Source organism: Castor canadensis, chromosome 6 (genome assembly GCF_047511655.1).
Source record: "Castor canadensis chromosome 6, mCasCan1.hap1v2, whole genome shotgun sequence".
Taxonomy (NCBI): domain Eukaryota; kingdom Metazoa; phylum Chordata; class Mammalia; order Rodentia; family Castoridae; genus Castor; species Castor canadensis.
Window position 1 is genome coordinate 85,101,673 of NC_133391.1, and position 22,302 is coordinate 85,123,974.

The 22,302-nt window shown below is 38.5% G+C and overlaps 1 protein-coding gene across 14 annotated transcripts in view; it reads right to left on the minus strand.

Moving 5' to 3' along the window:
• The window catches only part of Fer (FER tyrosine kinase), a 486,842-nt gene that overhangs the window by 437,536 nt on the left and 27,004 nt on the right, over positions 1-22,302 (minus strand). Inside the window, exons 1-2 of one of the 14 annotated variants that reach the window (XM_074076982.1) lie at positions 8,628-8,708; positions 2,216-2,247 (exon numbers count right to left, since the gene is read on the minus strand). The exons of 2 other annotated variants lie outside the window; for them this stretch is intronic. The gene's annotated coding sequence lies outside the window, so the exon portion shown is untranslated. Of the gene's footprint in view, positions 1-2,215; positions 2,248-8,627; positions 8,952-21,469; positions 21,569-22,302 lie in introns of those variants that run through there. 11 more of the 14 variants (XR_012449076.1, XM_074076983.1, XM_074076985.1 and 8 more) reach the window with 11 other exon arrangements.

Consider the following 22,302-nt stretch of genomic DNA (forward strand, 5'->3'; position numbering starts at 1 on the left):
ATATGAGTTCAAGTGTGAACAGATGTAGAAAAAATGACATGAAAGTAGAAGGGGAATTTGAGAAAAGCACAGGAACAGCAGGATAGTGCTGGGGGAATGAGAGGTAACAGGGAGGGATGAATATGATAAAAATACATTACATAAATGTATGAAATGTCATAATGAAACCCATTTTTAAAAGAATAAAAAAAGAGTTAAGTTTTTGTCTTAATTCATACAACTAATTATTAGTACCACAGTTTCAACCTACACAAGTCTGGCTATAAAATCCATGCTCTTTTCACTATACCATACTCCCTCCTCAGAAAAACAGTCTGCAATGTCTCTATGTTTTATAATTATCTGCAGCCACAAGTTAAGTTCTTATATGGAGTGAGTATTCTATTAACATTTATAGAATGACCAAAAATGAAAGAGTCACGTGTCTTCCTGCTTTCTGTTCCATTCCTCTAACAGCTTGTCTCTTGTCTGACATAGAATATTTCCACATTATTTTTATTGCAAGCTACATTGAAGGACATATCTATTTCTTTCCCATCTTCAACCTCTTTTGAAAGCCGTAACATTACTGTAAATAATAGCAATTATCTCTAAGTTAAACTACTTGCAACTTAGAATGTCTGTTCCATTCACAGGATAAAACAGGCTCCAAAATACAAGTAGGAAGTCAGAATCTTAGAAAGAGGCCATTACCAAGGTCTAGCTAATATTCTGTTGTAATTAATTGTAGTATCTTCAGAAAGGGGCACACATATTATCCAAGTTAGGATACTGTTTTTATATTGACATTTAAAGATATCTGAAAGAACTGCACTAATTTCTAGGGAGTAACAGCTATTAACAAACCTCTTTCAAATATTATTGCTGAGGGTGGGAAGGAAGGGAAAGTAGATAGGATTTATAAATGTAAGATCTCTAACATTTTCAATCTGTCTAGAGACCTTGAGAATTTCTGACAGTAAAAATATTTCAAAAATTAACTTTTGTTTCCCTAGAAGGTGTGATGAATTGATTCACATCCAGATCAAAGACCCTGAATTCAATATTCCATTTTGAATCTTATTTTAAACATGTCTATTTTCTGGCTAAGATCCATCACTTTTCTCAGGTCTTTGCTTTCTCTTCCTTTTAGCAGCTTTCTTGGGCCTCTTTACTTTCTCTTTACTTCTAGCTACTGGCTTCATCAGGAAAATTTTTTACAAAGAAATAGTATTTAATTACTTGACAAATACTTAAAACTGCTGTTAAATCGAGGACTGCTTAGAGTTTACTAGAGTCAGACCTTTGCCATTTATAAGGTTCCAAATCCCATTATCACTTTATAAGTTTTAGGATAAATGATACTACTTAAGATTGGTTTCAGATCACAAAAACAACAGACCTTTGAATTTATAACACTGTCATAAAAATTAAAAGAAATGTAGAAAAAAGTGACTACCACTTTTATCAGGCAGTAAAGAAAGATTAGTGTTCCCCCAAAATATATCTGTAAACATACCTGAAAACGTTTGTGGGCAAACTGTTTATACCTTGGAGGTTAAAATGTTGAAGGAGAAAAAAACCTAGTAACAAACCAAACCAATACACACATACACACACACACATGTATCAAGTGTGTAAATGTGTACAAAAGGAGAAAATCAAAATCAGCCTCCGACCTTGTAAATGTTTTTAAATTGATATAAACAGTATATAAATCTTCAAAAAGATCCTTATGTTTCATCTACCACAACTGCCTATAAAAAAATTATCTGGTAACCTGTCAAGCTGTCATTAATAATTATCTGAGACAACTACACTGTTTACTAACTCTACTACTGCCCATTCATTTGATGCATAGAAAGAGGCATGACAAGGTGATGGTATTTAACCAAAATATATAAATTCAGAATGGATATGCAATGTAGATCCACCACTCACCAGACTCTATAGTGAAACAAACACAAAAAGTGATACTTGAAAAATGTAATTCTTTTGCTTCTAGCAAAGCAAACTTTGCAAACTCTTAGTAAAACTTAAAATGGTTAACTTGAATTAGATGATATAGAAAGCATGTGATTATGAAGGAAATATAGTTCAAGAAAAGGACATTGTATGAAATTTTCATGAGGCAAGAGGTAATATAACTGCCAGAGTAGTTACTGACCCATTTGCTAACAAAATGCACTTTTCTTTGTACTATTATGTGAAATAAAAGAGAGCCCAGCCAACTCACAGAAGTTTAGGAAGTCCTCCCAAGCTGGACATCTGAAAGCAGAAAAACAGATGATGGAAGTGATCAACTCCAAGGAGAAACATATTCAAGAAACAACAGCAAACATCAAGCATTATACAGTGACCAAGGACTAAGCTTCACAACTTTGTGACAAGCAGGAGGCTTTGTAAGTAGGCCAGAAATGCTCTTTTGTTTTGCAAACCCCAGAACATAAAGTCAAGAATAAGAACCTTTGCCTAGATATTAATGACATATCACAAAGTCCCCCAGCCTTCATTTTATTTTATTTTATTTGTTTGTTAATTTATTTATTTATTTACTGGCAGTACTGGGCCTTGACTCAGGGCCTTATGCTTGCTAGGAAGGTCCTCTACCACTTAATCTACTCTGCTAGCTCTTTTTGTATTGATTACTTTTTCACAGGGTCTTGCCCAGAGACTCTCCCATTTGTGCTTTCCTGTGTAGCTGGGGATAATAGGCACACACCACCGCAACTGTGGTGACTATTAGTGTCACTACACAATGGAAATAATCTTTATACAAGTAAAATAATTTATACAACTAATTTCAATATTTCCATAACTAGTATCATTTTATTTATAATAAAGACTGTTATTATTCAAGTATTTCACCACAGCCATTGGGATGAGGTCTCATAAACTTTTTGCCAGGACTCACTTCAAACTGTGATCCTGTTGATTTCCACCTCCCAAATAGCTAGGATTTCAGGCATGAGCCACCACACCTGGCCTACTAGCCCTCATTTTAGAAGCAAAAACATTATTCAATATCTTTAATGACTCAAGTCCTATTTATGGAATTAAGAGTATGAAGGTGGTCACTTAAATTTTTCAGTTAAATTTAACTACATTTTATAGAGGAAGTTAGATCCTAGATTCACTAAGTTTTCAGGAAACAATACTTCTTCAAATATCAAGGGTCTACTGGTCATAGTTTTGTTTTTTGGGTTTGTTTGGTTTTTTGTGTGTGTGTGTGATGGGTTTTTTCGAGATAGGTTCTAGCGAACTATTTGCCCAGGCTGGATTTGAACCATGATCTTCCTGATCTCTGCCTCCTGGGTAGCTAGGGTTGCAAGCTTGAGCCACAGGCACCCAGCTGTGGTCATAGTTTTTGTAAGTTTTCACTTCTACCTATATGTAGGATGACTAATTAAAAAGCAATATTATTTAGAGCAATGTAATCTTAAAGGTACTCTTCTGACTGAGCCAATGTAAAGAGTATTTTTATGTAATAAATGACCAGAATATAAAAATTCTAGTATTAAGAGCCTCCCCACTCCCAAAACTATTAGTGCCACTACACTATGGAAATAATCTTTGTACAAGTAAAAGAATTTATACTGTACAACTAATTTCAATAGTTCTATAATAACAGTATTTTATTTATAATAAAGACTTATTATTCAAGTATTTTTAAATGTTACCTTAACTTTTAAATGTAGGATTCTTAACTATTAATTACATAAAATTAGTGCACTTAGTCCTTTCTTCTATAGCATTATAAAAATAAGCAGAAAAACTAAAAAGGCCAGATGTGCTGGTTCACACCTGTAATTCAGCACTCAAGAAATCAAAGCAAGAGGATTGTGAGTTAAAGGTCAGCCTGGGTTACATAGCAAATTCCAGGCCAGCCCGTCCTACACAGCCAGACCCTATCTCAAAAAACCAAAAACGAAAAACTGGAGAGTCTTTTATTTCAGCAAAATGTGGAAGTACCTTGGGTGTCAACTATAGAAATGTAACGTATGTCTCAAACATTTGTTACTAACAAGAGTTGTACACATTTGTAATGACTCAGTTTCTTCAATACATCTGAGTAGATTCAAGTTTATACCTATAGTGATGTTACTCTCAACACATGCATTCTGAAATGCTGAGATGCTTCCTTGAGAGGGAGAGAAAGATAAAATCATAGCTGGCAACTAGAAAACTGCACATTGGAATATCACACATATAAATCTCTTGTACTTGGATGGGAAAAAAATATTGAGAATCATTGACTTAGATCACAAAATCTTTCTGTATTACTGGGTGACACAATAAGAACTATTAGTCCAACTACAAAGTCTGAACTCAGTTCAGTGCTTGCTTAAGTAACCCAGTACCTACGGACTGGTATGTGCATTTAAACTGTGTGTTCTTTTAACAATTAGAACCCTATACTTATAGAACACGCATTCTGAAACAGGGTTATCTATAAAATTTTGCTCCCTAAAAACAAGTCATATATATCAGGAGGTAGAAAATATAGAACTAATATACAACTAAGCATATTATTAAATTTAGAAATAAAATTTAAGTTTTAAGAAGATTAAGTAAGTGTGGTGCAGTGGAGAGGAGCACTAGTTAGAAATTTAATAAAGTAATACTTAGCTTTTCGCAAGTATCTGTGTTTTAAATGAAAAAAAATTTAGGGCAACCATCCTACAACATGATAATCTAAGGCAAGAGAAAAATAAACCAAGAATCCAAACAAATTGGACATATTTTGCTATCAGACAGAACCCATTTAACTAAATTTCTGATAATCCCTAATGAGATACGGATAATCTAAGATATTTATAATTATTTTGTATACAAATGCAAAAGTTATTCAATTTAAGTAAATTAATGTACATTAATTTAATTTCCTGTTTAAAACTAAAGACTTTTATGATAGTAGAATAATCATATTAATACCAAGAGAGAGAAAATTCTGTTAAGAGCTGAATATGGAAGTTGAGCCCTTCCTAAATTCAGGCAACCTATCTACCTTGTCTCATTTCTTCTACAAACTACCTGATGAAGCAATTTTATTTTCCCTATTTAATAGACAAGGAAAATGATTAAAAGAGAAACTTGAACTGAAACCCAGGTTATGTGACTCCAAAATAAGTGTTCTTTTTGTTATGCTCTTCAACCTGGCACAGGACAACTACATTAAAAGTTTAGCCTCTTAATTAGTACTAAGGAAAGAGACAACATCAAACTTATAATGAATGGTGATGATATAGACTAAATATTGGTCATAATATGATAATGATACATAAGATTCAAGAGAGATGGACCAAACAATGTATACACATATGAATAAATGAATAAACAATTTAAAAAAAATTCCAAGTCATGCGTGACATTAAATTCCTAAAAGCTGAAGATATAATATCCCAAAAATGGAGAAATCTGAATATTTTCATAGAAAAGGGTACTAAGTAAATTTCAACTTACCTAGATATTTTGAATCTCAAAATATTTTATCAGCCACCCAGCAGGTAATATTTATACTTAGGGAACAAGAAAAAGTAACTGAGTATAATTCCTTTCTTCTGACTCTAATGTGTCCTCAATCCTTTTCTGTTTTCCCTCAGATCTGGGAACCTCCTGCTAATTTAGGGTAACTGAGCCTCAAGCTCAGGAGCACCTACAAATTCAGATGCAAATGCAGACACAATGAAATGAAGTCCATGAAACTGCAGTGATTGGGGGAGTGTTACAGAAAAGAAGGAAGGTTCCATTATTTTCCAAAACATTAACTATGGTAGAATTATTGATGATTTTTCTTCTCTATTGTTTTCTCAGTTGATTTTAAAGCACTTAATATGTATAATCAAATAAAATAGGGAAAAAAAGGAATAAGAAAGAAGGGAGGCAGGGGAAAACCAGAGTTTTGATTTAAAAATCTAAACATCTCACTTTTCCAAAATACCTGAATCTACAAAGTTCCAAAACTACGACCTGAATATTCTCTCTCATCTCTCAATGACATGCAAGGATAACCATACATGCAAAGCACAAATGAAAAATAGAAAAAAATAAAGCAATCCAGAGATCTATAAATTTTGAAACATACCTTTTAATTTCAATTATTAAGAAACTGGTGTACTAATGAGGTAGGTATGAAAATAGATTTGCTGAAATTGAAAAGGAAGGTTCAAATACTTAAAGTGCAGGAGTTTCCTAAGCATGGAAAAAGTACAAATATGATATACACATGTGAATTTATATACATTTCCACTTTATACCTTCACTAGAAACTTAATTTCTGTATTAAAGTATTCATTTATGGGCAGTACCAGATAACATTCATGATAGTTTTGAATCCTATCAAATACTGACAAAACTCTCTAGTTATTTCAGTCTCCATGAAGTAGCTTTACTAAAAAGTAGCTCACATTTTTTAAAAATAGTCCACATTATAAACTTTCTTTTTCCATGACAAACTACATTCTTAATCCAAAACATATAGATCTACTCTGTTAAATTACCAAAACACTGCACAATAATCCCTCCAAAAGATGCTCATTATTGTACAATACTATCATCTATTAACTCAAGAATCCAATTTTAAAACAAAAGTTTTAATTGTATAACAAGTTCATTAGATTTTCTTTGTTCTGATTACCAAAGGCAATTTACTCACTTGTGCTTCGGTTACAAAGATAACTTCTCACTCATGAGAGTGCTTTGAATAGTTTTAAGAGATTAAATTACTAGCTTTTATAAGTACTATTTCCATTTTAAAAAAAAAAGTAAACACCTTTACAAATGTGGGAGCTATATATACTTATGCCAGTTTTTCAAACTTGGGTCATTTCAGTTCCTTAGTTTTTATTATGTAACAGCTGTGTAAAATCTGTTATTGCTATATAATGATAGGTACAAATCAATTCTTCTGCATGGTTTGAAATTTTTCTTAGTAAAATACTACAAAAAAAACTAGTAACTTTGAAATGTGTACAGTTCAGAGTTATAGCTACCTAACAGTTGAAGATCAAACTAAAGTGATTGGTCTACCAAAAGCCTGAATTATTTCTCACAAACTTGTGAAATCTACCTTTGAAGTAGTACAGAAGCTGCACCAACTGGCCACTAAATAATCTTAGATGGTGTATATTTAATGCTGCCGACCATCAATGCAGAAGAGAAACAGGTCTTCACAAAGTTCTTTTATGGAAGAAAACAGAAAAAAGGTTTCCAAGTATGCCCATGTACTCTTAAAACATTCCCAGTAGCTTTGAAAGCATGAGCTCCCTTGGCTTAAGCATGCTAGCAGGAAAACTTTCGTGAATTATTAAAGATACACTCGATCTTTCTATACATTAATTGATAAGCTTGTAGTTCTTAAAAATATCTTCATAAAGCCCACATAGGTATGCCAAAGCTACAACACTGCACAATAACTGCAATAGTTTTTTTTTAATCCTGTTTTCATTCCACATGTGGGATGAAAAGTTATTTTCTAGTCTTTAGTCACTATAATAGTTTTCGTCTATCCGCAATGATTTTTCAGTGACTTCATTTGAGAAAACTGTCTACCTTAAAATATCTGAAGAAAGGGAAAATAGTAGTAGTACACACCTTTAAAGTGGTTTATGTCAAAGTGACTGAACACTATGAATATATTGCAGCTGCTTTCGAATTCAAGAGTAAATCTTCATTTTTTTTTTTGGCAACCCCAACCCAACCTGAACAAATTATCTTAGATTGCAATGCAGTGAGTGCATAGCAAAATCACTATATAAAACACAAAGCGAACATCTCACAGAAACTTAATTTGTGCGAAAAGTGTCCTGATCCTACCAACAGCAATCTGATGGGCGTGTTTCACAAAGTTGATCCTAAGGGGCACTAAAGTGGAAAGATAACCAGCGATGACTCCAAACGCCTGCCCGACATTAAATGGCCCACGGAGCAGAAAGTGCTTCTGACAGTACTAGCTTGACCCGAGACCATCTCTTTGATGGGACTCCTGGAGACACCTCTGAACAAGATGGGAGGGGAACGGAGAGGCAGGGGACAGAAGCTGCAGAAGCTGAAACGGGGAGCAGAGCTGGGGGAGGAGGGAGGAGTCGAGGGGTCTGCAGCCACTGCAGGCTACAGACGTAGAAAAGGCTTGGGGTAATACCCAGGGGTCGGTGCCCCAGCAGGAGTGCGGCACCAGGACTGGGAGCACGAGGAGGGAAGGGGTGCAGGCGTGATGGGCGGTGCCCGCGGTCCCCCTGCACCGCCCCACATCCCGCAGCCCCCAACCCCGCGACGGGGCGGAGCCTTGCGCCGGCCACCGCGCGTTCGCGCCCGCACCCGCCCCCTCAGCCTGCGGGTCCGGGGCAGTGGGAGGGGCGGGCCTCGCGGGGGCGGGAGTGTAGCCCGATCCAACACCCAAACAGGAAGGTTCTGCCGCGGGCAGGAGGACTGGCGAGTGACCCCGTAGCCAGGGGCGGGGACAGGGGGTGGCTGAGGGTGAAGGAAGAGCCCTCCGCGTAGCCCCCGCCGCTAGGGCTGAATCCCGGGTGCCCCTCTGCGGGCAGGGATGGTTGCCCCCGCACAAGGCTTGCTTTCCCTCTTCCTTCCCCCCTCCCCTGGCGTTGCCCCGGGCAACAGCGCCTACCGCCGGCGGCGCTAAACGCACCTACCTAGAACCTGACAAGCAGGAGCCGCTCAGACACGGGAGCCAGTCGCCACCCCGCGTCACGGGGGCTGCCACAGCCAATAGGAGTCGCTGTCACAAATCTCTACGGCCAATCCCACTACGCTCCGGTCTCCGGGCATCCTCGATACCTCAGCCAATGGGCAAGAGCGGTAGGCGGTCACTACCGCCTGGCGCCCACCTACCCTCCCCCCTCCACTACCACCTCCCAGGAGGCGGGGCGCGGTCCTCCGACCCCGGCCGGGAGAGGCGGGGCTCGAGTCTGTGGCCCGGTGGGCGCGAGCGGCGGGGGGTCCGCGGGCGCGGTAAACGGAGGCACGAGACTGCAGCTGCCACCCTCTGCGCTCGCTCCTCTGCCCGGGCAGGTCCCTCCCCGCTTTGGTAACCCGCTCCTCCCTATCAGTATCCCAGGCTGCCGCGGTGTGATGGTGCCGGAGGCGGATGGAGGCGTCACAGGAAACTTTGGGAGGCTCGCCTGGCCGCGGCCGGGAAGTGACCCGGTCCGAGGTGATAAGCCGGAGCTGCCTGGATCTACACCCCGGGCTGGCAGCGGGAAAGGAATTTGGAGGGTGGAGGCCGGGTCCTGGGCCATACGGGAACGGAAGCCGCTTTGGGGCCGCGGACCCCTCCGCCCTACCCCAAAGAGCGCTGCGCTGTGCTTCCTCAGTCACTTTTTCCTGTGCGTTCCCACGTTTTACTTGCTGGCTCCTTTAAAGTAGCTCTCCAGTGTAGCCGGAATCCCGTAGGAGATGGATCTCTATCTGGCTCCTGTGTCCCAGTGCCTGAGACGAGGCTAGTAGACACTCAGTGCTGGAATTGCAGTGGACACTGGTGCAAGTCCTGAGAGCCGTCCCCTTACCTCCTTAGCCCAGACTGCAAGAAGAACCCGGACCGATGTGCCCTTCCAGTGAGGCCTGCTCCTGCAGCACCCCTCACCAAACGAATTAGGTGGAAAATGACCAATGTGAACTGAAAAAGTTGCTAGGTGACCTGTAACTGTCATAGGTGTCTGTCACTGAGAGTCTGACCCTCCCGGATTCCTGTAGCCCGCTTTTTATCTTGTACATGGGGAGAACCACAGTCTTTTCCTGGAGCAAATCTGAGTCAACTCTGTATCCACCCTCCTCCTTAGAAACCATGGGGTCGCCAAAGAAGAGGGGTGAATATTTTTTCTAACCAGGGTTATTTAGTGAACATCAGATTTAAGTTGGACTTTGCTGTTTGAAAGTCCAAGAAACCAAAACATGCAATAAGGAGAAATAAATATTTAAGATAGGTTTTAATTCTCTCCGATGAAAAATGGTGGATGAGATTCTCCTTCCCTTCTTTTATTAGAGCATTTGCCTTAGAAAACAGTTATTTTCTCATCTCTTTGAAATGTATATAAATCCTATGGAAGACTGGATTTATTAGGACTGTCAGATTTATGGTCCAGGCATGCCTTTCTGAAGAACCTGGGAGGAGCTAGAGATGTAACTCAGTGGTAGAGGGCTTGCCTAGTAGGTGCTGGCCCTGGGTGTGATCCGCGGCTGGTGGGGGAGGGGAGGTTTAAATGACTGCAGTCATTAAATTTACCGTTTAGTGAGACAGTAAGAGTCTAACTTGAGTATGTGCCTTGCTCCAAGTTACAAAACTACTTCCCATCATAAAGAGATAAGAATTGTGTTTTTCCTCTGCATAAAGCTAATTAGCTAACTCAGGTGGCCACCTCAACTGTCTGATAAAGATAAAATTACATGTGACAAATAGTGTCAAGTTCTCTTACTTCAGGACTACTTACTGTTTACCTCGAAAACTCGTGGAAAGGGCTGTATCTGCTTGTCTACAGACAACGGTGAGCTTTCTGGCTTTGCAATCTCAGGGAATTGCCTGTGATAGCATCACATTCTATTTTAATGCCTATTTCACAATAAAAGTGTTTTCTTTCTCTCCTACTTTTGTGGAGAGGATTTGTGGGTTGGAAGATTTTGTTTTTAATTATATTTCCACAACAATGCTTATGCCCAGAATATTGAGACAATGAAGTTGAAGAAAATAATTGCTTTTTAGTTTTTAATTTGTTCTTTGAAATCATCTCACCTTAATTAAGTGATGTGAACTACAAACAAACTTCAATAGAATCAGAAATGATAAAGTTAATGTTCGGTTTGTATTTTGTAGTTAAATGCACATACTCAGACTCTGTGAGTAAACTTCAAATATAAGTTAATTTTCTACAGATATTAAATGTTGTGATATGTGTCACGTCAGTGTGAATGAAATAAATGAAAGTTTGCACAGTAAATGGTTTGGAAATGCCAATAAAACTTTGGAGATTGCTTCACCAAGGCATACATTTCCCAAGAACCTTAGGATTTCACTACATTTATACAAAGAAAATGTAAATTTAGAGTGATGTGGCTGGTGAATTAGTAAACCCTGTGTCTCTACAAAGTAGCTTTAAGTAAAGATATGGTGAAAAATAACTTATATACTGGGTGGGAGGGTTTGTGTGGAGGCACACATGTGCCTCCACATGCACACAGAACCCACCTGTCTGCAAACAGAATCCACTCACTTCTCACCTATTCACTCAAAAAGCTTAAGTTGTCAACTGTTTGCCAACTAGCATTCTAGGAAATGCAATTTTGAATGGATGTACTTAAATAAATGTAGCAAAAATCTATGTGCCATTTTTTAAACTGAGGGAGAAATAGCACATCTAGTTTTAAGTTTTTCTGTTATAATTTTATATTATCACTTTGCATTGCAACACTTTTAACAGGCTTTTTTCACCTGCTTCCAAATATACAACTTTCCTTACATCTTGCAAATATTAGGAGAATATGGAAGAATGAAAGAAAATAATTTCTTATCTACATGATCCATAGTTTCATAAAATACTAACCATTCCCACAGGGCCAGGAAGAATATCTGAGCTGACGTTGTTAACATAGGATTTAATAGATCAGTCTTCTTTCATTAAAGTTTAGTTCTACACCAGGTACTACCATGACTTTTGAAATGCCATGGTACTATCTGGTACTATCTGGTTGTAAGCAAACTATCTTAGTATATATTCCATCTTCTCCAAAACCAAATTTTGTCTGTTTTAATATTACTTACCTAAACAATAATGTGCTTAGAAAAAAAATTTTAAGTTTTTTTTTTTTGGTTAACATTACCCATTCTTCACATGGCCACTTGCCCTTTCTTATTTTTCTATTTGAAAGTTTCTCATAGGTTTGGAGAGGAATCTTGGCCATGTGCCATCTTAGTTCAGAAGTCCCTATTTATCCCCCACTCGTCTTTCATCTATGCCTCTTCTCTTTTCCTCCTTCCTGCTGACTGGTTTGATTTGTAACTCTGCTTTCTGATCCACAATACATACATAACCATTCACACATACCACTCCTAAAATAGATAGTGATGAGGTATGCGGTATGGAAATCATTTGTCTTTATTCTGTACATGCTGTGGAGTCTGTTTTCACAGAATGTAAAGTTCTTTGATTTTGAAAATTGTTCATGTGAATGAATACTGTTACTACAAGTCTTGTTTGTGTGAAACTTTGTTTAGGACTTGCTTTCCAAATTTGAAAATGGCTATATGGCTTTCTTTACAAATCCGTGTAAGGAAAATAAGGGAAGAGGAGGAAAGGTGAGGTAGACTGAAAGAAGAATACTTCTGATGTCATATCCATTAACACCATTTCACAACATCCTTCCTGGGCAGAGGCTGGCTGTCTTAGTACTTTGGATATTGGTTCCCTTGCTTCCCTGGCCTTCTGCTCTTCATTAAGAAATACTACCACCAACATTCTTCATCAAGACATGCTCTCTCAAAATCCCTGCAGATCACAAGGTCTGTCCCTTTTCTAAGCCATCCTCTTCTCAGAATTCACCTGTCCTTTCCTTCATCGCCTTACTTCTGGTTCATTGTACCTTCAACGACAATTGTCAAATGTGTGCCAGAGAGAGTGCTAGAGTACTAGTTTCTGTATGTGATGTCATCACTAAAAATACAGACTCCCAGATTTGCTCCCAAAGATTCTAACATAGAAAGTCTAGGAAGTGTTCAGAAAATTTATGTGTTTGGAATGAGACCAATGGATCTGGTCAACATGGTAAATTAACTCCGGCATTTTTCTCTGCTCCCTCCCCAGACTCGCTTGGCATTAACATAACACAGATCTAAGTCATCAGTAATCTAACTGCTAGGGACCCCGGCCTGCATGAATGAAAGGAGAACTGAAAACAATAGAATTAGTTGAGGGGTAGGTAGACCAGACTCTCAGATTACTTCCTCCACCAAGCTGCTAGGGAAAAACTCCCTGGTGAGTTTGAACTAGACAAACCACCTCTGGTCTGAAAGACTACAGGACAACTGAGAATATACACAGGTGAGGTGCTGTACTGCACACTGGGGTAAAGGGAATAAGTGAAAGTCTACATACTTGTTACAGTCTCCAGGTTTATATCCTTCAGAGAGGAAATTAAGAGTATTTCTTTCTTAGGAAATTGACGTGCCCAAGGAAATAATGTTTTTACGGTTACTGGTGGTATCTTCTAAAGTGGCCAGATCCCCTACCTAATCACATCAAAAGTGAGGTCTGTCAATCCACAGGTTCAGCTGCAGGTAGCTTTCCTCATTTTTAAATATGAAGAGACATCCGGGGATCATCTCACTTTTAGGTAAACTTGCAATCACAAATATGAGTCAACACCAAAGAGTGGGGAGGAGGGTGAAGGCTGAGGAAGAAAACCAAAGGAAAAAACAGAAGTTTTCCAAAGAATGATGAGCAATATCCTTAAGAAGAGAAAATATCACACAAATAAAAATAGGATGCTATTTTTCTAAGGAAATAATAGAATAAAAAATGAGACTATTATAAATTTTTAAAAAAATTTTTTGGTGACACTAGGATTTGAACTCAATCTTGTGCTGAACCACACCTTCAGCCTTTTTTGCTTTTTCAGTTATTTTTTACACAGGGTCTCAGCCCAGGCAGGCCTCAGATTCATCCTCTTACCTCAGCCTCCAGAGTCTCTAGGATTAGATTCGTACCACCACACTCAAACAGAAAAAAGTGTTTTTTAAAAAAATAGCAGATAATAAAATGAAGTTCAGAAGACTCAAAAGAAAAACAAAAGGCAAATAGTTGAAAATATGAGAGAAAAGAACATTAGAATCAATCCAGGAAATAGAAAATCTGAACTAAAGAAAGAGAAAAGAAGATAGGTGGGGAAAGATAGAATTTTCAAAGAAAGACATTTTCATAGTACTAAAGGACCAGAGATTCCAGACTGAAAAGGATCTAATGAATACCTTGAAAGATAAATAAAAGAGATACAAATGCACTTAATCCTGAAGTGTCCAAACAGTTGAGACAAAGAAAATTCCCTAAATGCTTCAGATAAAATAACAAATTGCAGACAAAAGATCAAACTTGAGACTAGAGAATGGTATTATACTTTTCAACAGTGACACTGGAAGGCAGAAGAAAAGGGAACACTATATTTCAAAGGGAGATTATTTATAATCTAGAATTCCCTTTAAAAAATCAACCAATCAAATCAGGCGTATAGCAGAATAAAAGTATTTTCAGTTTTCTTCTTATGGAATCTTTTCTCAGGAAGGTACTTGAAGATGTTTTCCATCAAAAAGAGGATCAAATAAGAGAGGTAGGACAAGGAATCAACACTGGGAAAAAGAAAGGAATTAATCCAGGATTATAGTGAAGGAAATTTACAGGGTGACCATATAGCCGGCCTAAAAAGCAGCTGGTACAGATGGAGGCTGGAGAATGGAAGTCTCCAAAGCTGATGTCTCCAGGAAATAAAACAGTAAGATCAATAAATTTCTTGGAGTGTTTCTTCAAATGGAGAGATGTATTAGAGTTCTGACAGAATTTGAAGATTACTTAAAAGGAAGTATATAGAGATGATACAAGTGGAAAATGAAGCAATTATTAACCACAGGGGAAGTTATGTTTAAAATTAGAAACTTTAAGCCTGACAAGGTGGCTCAAGCCTATAATCCTAGCTACTTGAGAAGCTGAAATCAGGATGATTGTGGTTCAAGGCCAGCCTGGGGAAAAACTTCAGAAGATGACAGGTGGATCATCACAGCTATGCAGGAGGCTGGGACAAAAAAGTACAAGACCCCATCTCAACAGAAAAAGCTAAGCATGGTGGCATATGTCTGTCATCCCAGCTATAGCAGGAAGCATTCAATAGAAGGATCACAATCTAAGCCTGATGGGTCAAAAAGCAAGACCTACCTCAAAAATAACCAGAGCAAAAATGGCTGGAAGCATGACTTAAGAAGTAGAGTGCTTGCCAAACAAATGCAAAGCCCTGAGTTCAAACTACAGTACTGCCAAAACACATACACACACACACACACACACACAGGGGTTTTTCCCAAAATCAAGTAGAAAATACAGACAATGAGCAAGAAAACCAATGAACCTGGTGCACGCCTGTGATTCCAGTACTCAGGAGACTGAGGCAGGTAAGTCTGAGGCTAGCCTGGGTTACATAGCAAGACAAAACAAATTAATAGGCAATCTACTAATTGTGATCACTGCTCTGAATATAATTTCAGAGGGAATAAAGAGGACTGGATGAAGCAAATGACTAAATTTCTGGTCTTAGCTTCACAGTTCTACTGTATGAACTTAAGCAAATCTTTAACCTTTCTGAGTCACCATTTTTTCATCTATAACTACAGATAATAATTCTAACCTCACTAGTTAGAGGGATTAATTAAGATGGAGTAAGTGAAAGAAGTTTCAATTTGTAAATTCTTTTCAGATATAAGGCATTTACCATTAGGGGTGCTCTTAGCACCTCTTAATTGGTTTACCTGCCTACCTCCCTAGGGCTCTTTTTGTCAACAATAAAGCCACTTAACCATCATTTTCTTTCAAATGCTTTCCATAAAGGTATGACTAGATTCTTAATGTTGACTTTAGGGCCCTTTATAAATCAAGGAGTCATTTATCCAGACTTATCTCCATCACTCAGTTATCTTTCTCTATCCCTTCTAGCAAATACAATAATTTATGTCTCCAAATTTAATTTACTATTTTTAATTTACATATAGTAAATCCCTCTTTTAGTGTACAGTTCTATAAGTTTTGACCAAGGCACAGCCATGTAACTATCGCTACTAATCAAATCAGATGGATAACAGTCCCAAAATCCTTCCACAATATTTCCTCATGCTACCTCTCTGTAGTCAGGCCTGTCCCCACATACTCCCTGGCAACCACGAATCTGCTCTTCATTACTACAGTTTTGCCTGTTCCAAAATGTCATCAAATGGACTCCTATAGTATATAGACTTTTGAGTCTGGCTCCTTTCACTTAGTAAAATGTCTTTTAGATTTGTCTATGTTATTGTGTGCATTAATAGTTTCTTCCATTTTATTGCAATGTAGTGCTTCATTGTTTATTTATCCATTTCCCAGTTGAGGAAAATTTAGACTTTCTCCAGTTTTTGGTAACTATGAATAAAGGTGCTATAAATAGTCCCACACAGGTTTTATTGTGTGAACATAAATTTTCATTTCATTTGGAAAAATACCTAGGAGTGAGATTGCTGGCCTCTTGGCAAGTGACACTTAACTTTATGAGGAACTGCCAAAACTTCTGGAAATGGATACAGCCTTTCACATTAGACAAGCAACGTATAACAGTTCCAGTTACTCTTCATCTTGCACCAGCACTTGATACTGTTGGAGAGACTGAGGAATTCATCTCTTTTGCCATTCTGATAGATCTATAGTGATAATTTATTGTGGGTTTTACTTACATTTCCCTAATGAATAATAATATTGAACACGATTTCAGGTGCTTACATGCATTCATGTATCTTCTTTGGTGAAGTGTCTGGTCAAAGCTTCTGATCATTTTAAAAATTGGGTTGTTGGTTTGGAAACAAGAACCAAGTTGTTGGACTCAAAATTTGTTATAAATTTACAGTCATCCGGAGAGTGAGGTAATTGACTTAAAAAAATAAATAAATAAATAAAACCCATAGGCAACCAGGTCAATAGAACAGAATAAACAGCCCAGAAATATACCCATTCAAATATGCTCAATTGACTATTGGCAAAGGTGCAAAGACGTCATTCAGTGCAGAAAGGGAAAGTTTGCTTTATTTTTTATTTTTCAACAAACAGTACTGGTACATTGGTCATCAACAAGGAACAATGACCCATACCTCTCACCAAAAAATTAACTCAAAATCAACCACAGACCTAAGTGGAAAATAGAGAATGATTTTTTTCAAAAAATAATTCATAATGAACCAATAAAGAAATGGGCAACTGAGCTACATAGAACTTTCTCAAAAGAAGAAATTCAAATGGCCAAAAAACACATGAAAAAATGCTCAACCATCTCTAGCCATAAGGAAATGCAAATCAAAACCACACTAAGATTTCACCTCACCCCTGTTAGAATAGCCAGTTAGAAACACCACAAACAACAGGTGTTGGCGAGGATGTGGGGAAAAAGTAATCCTCATACACTGCTGGTGGGAATGTAAACTAGTGCAACCAGTCTGGAAAAAAATTTGGAGGCTACTTAAAAATCTAAACATAGATCTGCCATATGATCCAGCAATACCACTCTTGGGGATATACCCAAAGAATGTGACACAGGTTACTCCAAAGGCACTTACACACCCATGTTTATTGCAGCACTATTCACAATAGCCAAGTTATGGAAACAGCCAAGATGCCCCACTACTGATGAATGGATTAAGAAAATGTGGTATTTATACACAATGGAATTTTATTCAGCCATGAAGAAGAATGAAATATTATCATTCGCAAGTAAATGGATGGAACTGGAGAACATCATTCTGAGCAAGGTTAGCCAGGCTCAGAACATCAAAAATCATATGTTCTCCCTCATCTGTGGACTTTAGATCTAGGGCAAATACAGCAATGTTGTTGGACTTGGGTCACATGATAAGGTGAGAGCACACATGGGAGGTTTGTGGATAGGTAAGAAACCCAAAAAACATGATAGTATTTGATGTCCTCAATGCAGAGGAACTAATACAGAAACTTTAAAGCAACAGAGGTCAATAGGATAAGGGGATCAGGAACTAGAGAAAAGGTTAGTTTGAGAAGAATTTATTTAGAATGTGACACATTTGTGCATGGAAGCAATGCTAGGAATCTCCCTGTATAGCTATCCTTATCTCAACTAGCAAAAATGCTTTGTCTTTCTTATTATTGTTTAGACTCTCTCTTCAACAAAATTGGAGATAAGGGCAGAACAGTTTCTGCCTGGAAGCAAGGAGGTGGGGGGGAAGGGACAAGGGGGGGCAGGGGGAAGGGTATGGGGGGGCAGGGAGGAGAAATGGCCCAAACAATGTATGCACATATGAATAAATAAAAAAATAAAAAAAGAATTCAGAAAATCTTTCAAAATTTCAGTCAGGAAAAGAGTTATTAGTCACAATACTAAGAACTTAGTACAGAAAAGAAAAAAATGGCAAAGAAAAATTGGACTTAGTCAAAATTAGAAACTTTTGCTCTATGAAAGATACTGGCAAGAGAACGGAAAAACCCACAGAAAATATTTGCAAATCACATATCTAAAAAGCCTGTGTTCAGAACATAATCTTCTACTTTTAAACACATGCTTCCAATTCTTCCAGAATCAACTCAAATCTCTCTGTGAAAATTTCAAGGGTTAAATGAGCTTGTATTAAACTCCCTGGATGAATGAATGAATGAATGAATGAGAATATCTCAGCCATTATTATTTTACTGTAGAATAACATACTTCAATAAATATCTGAGCTCTTTTTAAACTAAAAACCACTACTAATTTGCCAGACACTTGATAAGGATTAGTTCTGCAATATGTTACCATGAATAAAATGAAAGTTTATTGGCCAAAACAAATAATAAACATGATGAATGGTATCATTTTATATATACTAAATTATTATGTTATGGTTCAGCCCTAGACTGGTCATACTTAGTAAGGGCAAGAATAGTAAGTTTTATCTTATAACTGTGTATAATGTCTTTTATGGATCCAAGAATATGTATTTGTCTAAGTATACAGTTATAGAAAGTTTAAAAAACTGTAAAAACTTCTAAATGATATATGTGTTGGAACAGCAATTCTGTTAGGTTTCATCTTTTGCCCAAAACTAAAAAGTGTGTTCATATTTTCTTTTAAAATCAGAAGTTTTGTCTTTTGTAGAGATCACTAAGTCATTTTTCAAAACACTTTAATTTGCTAATGTAGACACTGCCCCTTTGTCTAGGACTAGATTAATGCTCAGGATCAACTGAAGAATCCATAATAAATTAATTTCCTGAGCAGTAGTATTCCAGGAATCCAGGAATATATGTAGCCTTGTTGTTTCCCAAAAAAGATTTTTTCAGACAATACATTTATCATACACAAATCTTCCCAATATGTGCACATTAAAGGAAAAGAGGGTCCATTGAGTTACGAGTGCAGTACAATAGAAGTTTTTTGGTTTTTTTTTTGGTGGGACTGGGGTTTGAACTCATGACTTCACACTTGCAAAAGCAGTCCTCTACAACTTCTACAACTTGAGCCACACCTCCAGTTCATTTTGCTCTTTGCTGTGGTTATTTTGGAAATGAGGTCTCACGAACAGTTAGTGCTGGAGCAGGCCTCAAACCCCAATCCTCTGGATCTCAGCTTCAAAAATAGCTAGAATTACAGGTGTGAGTCACAGGTGGCTGGCAAGATTCTTTTTTTTTTAATTTTTATTTTATTCATATGTGCATATAATGTTTGAGTCATTTCTCCCCCCTTCCCCCACCCCCTCCCTTAACCCCCCCCCCGCTCCCTCCCTTACCCTGTTTCCATTTAAAGAGAAGGAAATACGACAACAACAACAAAAATCTAAAACCTTCTAACTGGGATTTACTCTCCTCCTCCCCCCTCCCCCCATAACCCTGCGGTTCCTCTGGCTCACCACCAGAGCCGGCCCAGCACCGCCACACCAGGCTTCTGCTTCTCCCCCTTCCCTTCCCCTTCCCAATTCCTTCACCTTTGCCCCCTTTCAGGTCCCTGCCCTCCAGGCTTCTGCCTCTCCACCTCCCCCTCCTAACCCTTCCACCTTCAACTCCCTTCAACCCCCTATCCCCCACTCCTTACCCAAAACCTGTCCCTACAGCAGCTCCAAAAGGAGTTAGAGCAATGTTGTCAGGACATTGACAATCTACCTTTTCCCCAGTCCCAAAGGGAAAGACCATATTTCCTCTTTCCTCTCGGGGAGGTCCCCCTAGGAGGGCGTGAAATTGGGTTTGTAAATGCCCCTCTTATCAGCTCTGAGGTCAGAAATTTTAAAAAGTAATTGTGACTCTTTCTCAAGGATCCCTTCAGGGTCTCAGAACAGGTTGATCAATTTCTGGGACCACAGATATACACTTGGGCTGAGTTAATGGCTATTTTGGGAATTCTCTTCTCAGGGGAGGAAAGAGCCATGATCCGCAGTAGAGCGGTAATGGCTATCTGGAAGCATGAACATCCCCCAGAAAAGATGTCCTGGTGGCTGATGTTAAATCTCTTAATCAAGATCCTTGATGGGATAACAACACCCCAGGACACTGAGAAAATATAAGAGACTTGAGAGACTTAATAATAAGGGATAGTCAGGGGGAGGTGATTAACACAACCATTAGCTTTATAAATTCCCTGGGAACTTATTTCAAAGAATAAGTTACAATTTGCTGAGACTGAAGTAAAATATCTGGGACATTTAATCAGTAAGGGCCAACGAAGGATTGGTCCAGAAAGAATAGAAGGAATTACTGGTCTCCTCTCCCAAGAACAAAACAAGAATTGAGAAAGTTCCTTGGCTTGGAGGGATATTGCTATTTGTGGATAGACTCATATGCCCTGAAAACTAAATCTTTATATTTCAAATTGACCCTCACCAGACCCACTTCTTTGGACTGCCAAGGAGATATAACAATGAGATAAGCTAAAACAAGCCCTTATCACAGCCCTGATGCTAGCCTTGCCCTCTCTTGAATAGCCTTTTCACCTCTTTGTAAATGTAAACAAGGGAGTTGCCCTTGGGTTGCTAACTCAAAAAATTGGGGGTTAACATGTGGCCTTCTTATCTAAATTCCTAGATCCTGTCACCCAAGTTTCGCCTGAGTGCATCCTTCTAACTAAAGAAAGTAAAAAAATCACCTTTGAGGAAAACTTAATTATTAGCACTCCCCATCAAGTGAGAACAATCTTAAACTAGAAGGTGGGTTAGATGGCTGATAGATTCTAGAATCTAAAGTATGAGGCTATCTTGCCAGAAAAGGATGACCTGACTCTAACTACTGATGAGGCCCTAAATTCAGCCACTTTCTTGGAAGAGGAGCCCCACACATAAATGTTTAGATATTATTGAATACCAAACAAAAGTAAGGCCAGACCTCAAGGAAACTCCTTTCCCAACTGGGTTCCAGTTCTTTGTGGATGGATCCTCTTAGGTAATTGAGGAAAAAGACATAATGAGTAGGCCTTGACTATAATAGAATCAGGCTGACTCCCTAACAATTAGTCAGCACAGACTTGCGAATTGTTTGCTCTAAATCAGACTCTTAAAAATCAGCCCACTAAATTAGTCTTAGAGACCAGATTACCTTGGATTAAATGCCTTCCCATAGCACTACTCAGGATAAGGACAGCCTCTTGGAAGGACATTGGCCTCTCCTCTTAAGAAGTGTTTTATGGTCTTCCTCCCCTTAGCTCTGTTACTGATGTGCCTACCTTTGAAACCAAAGACTATTTCCTAAAAAATTATATACTTGGATTGTCCTCTACCTACCTTACTTTCTCTTAGGAAAAAGGGGTTGTTAGCACAGGCTCCTCCACTTGACTTTCCCATTCACCAGCACCAGCCTGGCAATTATGTTCTGATCAAGACCTGGAAAGAAAATAAGCTTGAGCCAGCTTGGGAAGGACCCTTTCTGGTCCTGCTGACCACCAAGACAGCCATCTCGACTGTGGAGTGGGGGTAGACTCATCACACATGGGTAAAGAAGGTACCCCCTCCCAACCAGAAGGAACAATGGGCTGTGCTCTCACATCCAGGCAACATCAAAGTGACTTTAAAAAGACTACAGTGAAAATATTCTTTCTCTTTCATTTGGGAAGTGGTATGCTTATTATTAATGTAACTTAAAGTACTTTTCCCCCAATTGTTGAATTTGATGCATGCCAGATCCTTCCTTGTGGAGGCTTTATGTCCCAACTCCAGCTCCAAGGATATTCCTTTTATATGTGCCCTATCCTGGGACCCACAGGGAAGCCTGGTATCTGTCCATAGTGGATGGATGTGGGGTAAAACACTGGGTATAAAGGATACATTTTGTCTTTTTGTGACAATCCTAAAGGCTGGACCAGACCCCAATTTCCACCATCCAAAACAACTGGCAATCTTTTAACAGACTACAGTCGAAATTACAGCTGTTTCAGACACACCCCCTCTCTGACTTGTAAAGATAAACAATGTAACCCACTTAGATTAGTCATAGAAAGTTCCTGGAATATGACACGAGAGCCATCTATATTTTGTAGATATGGTTTGGAGGCAGATGTCTCAGGGACAGACCCATTAGGTGTCTTTGAGCTCCATCTAGCTCCCAACCTCTCCCAGGT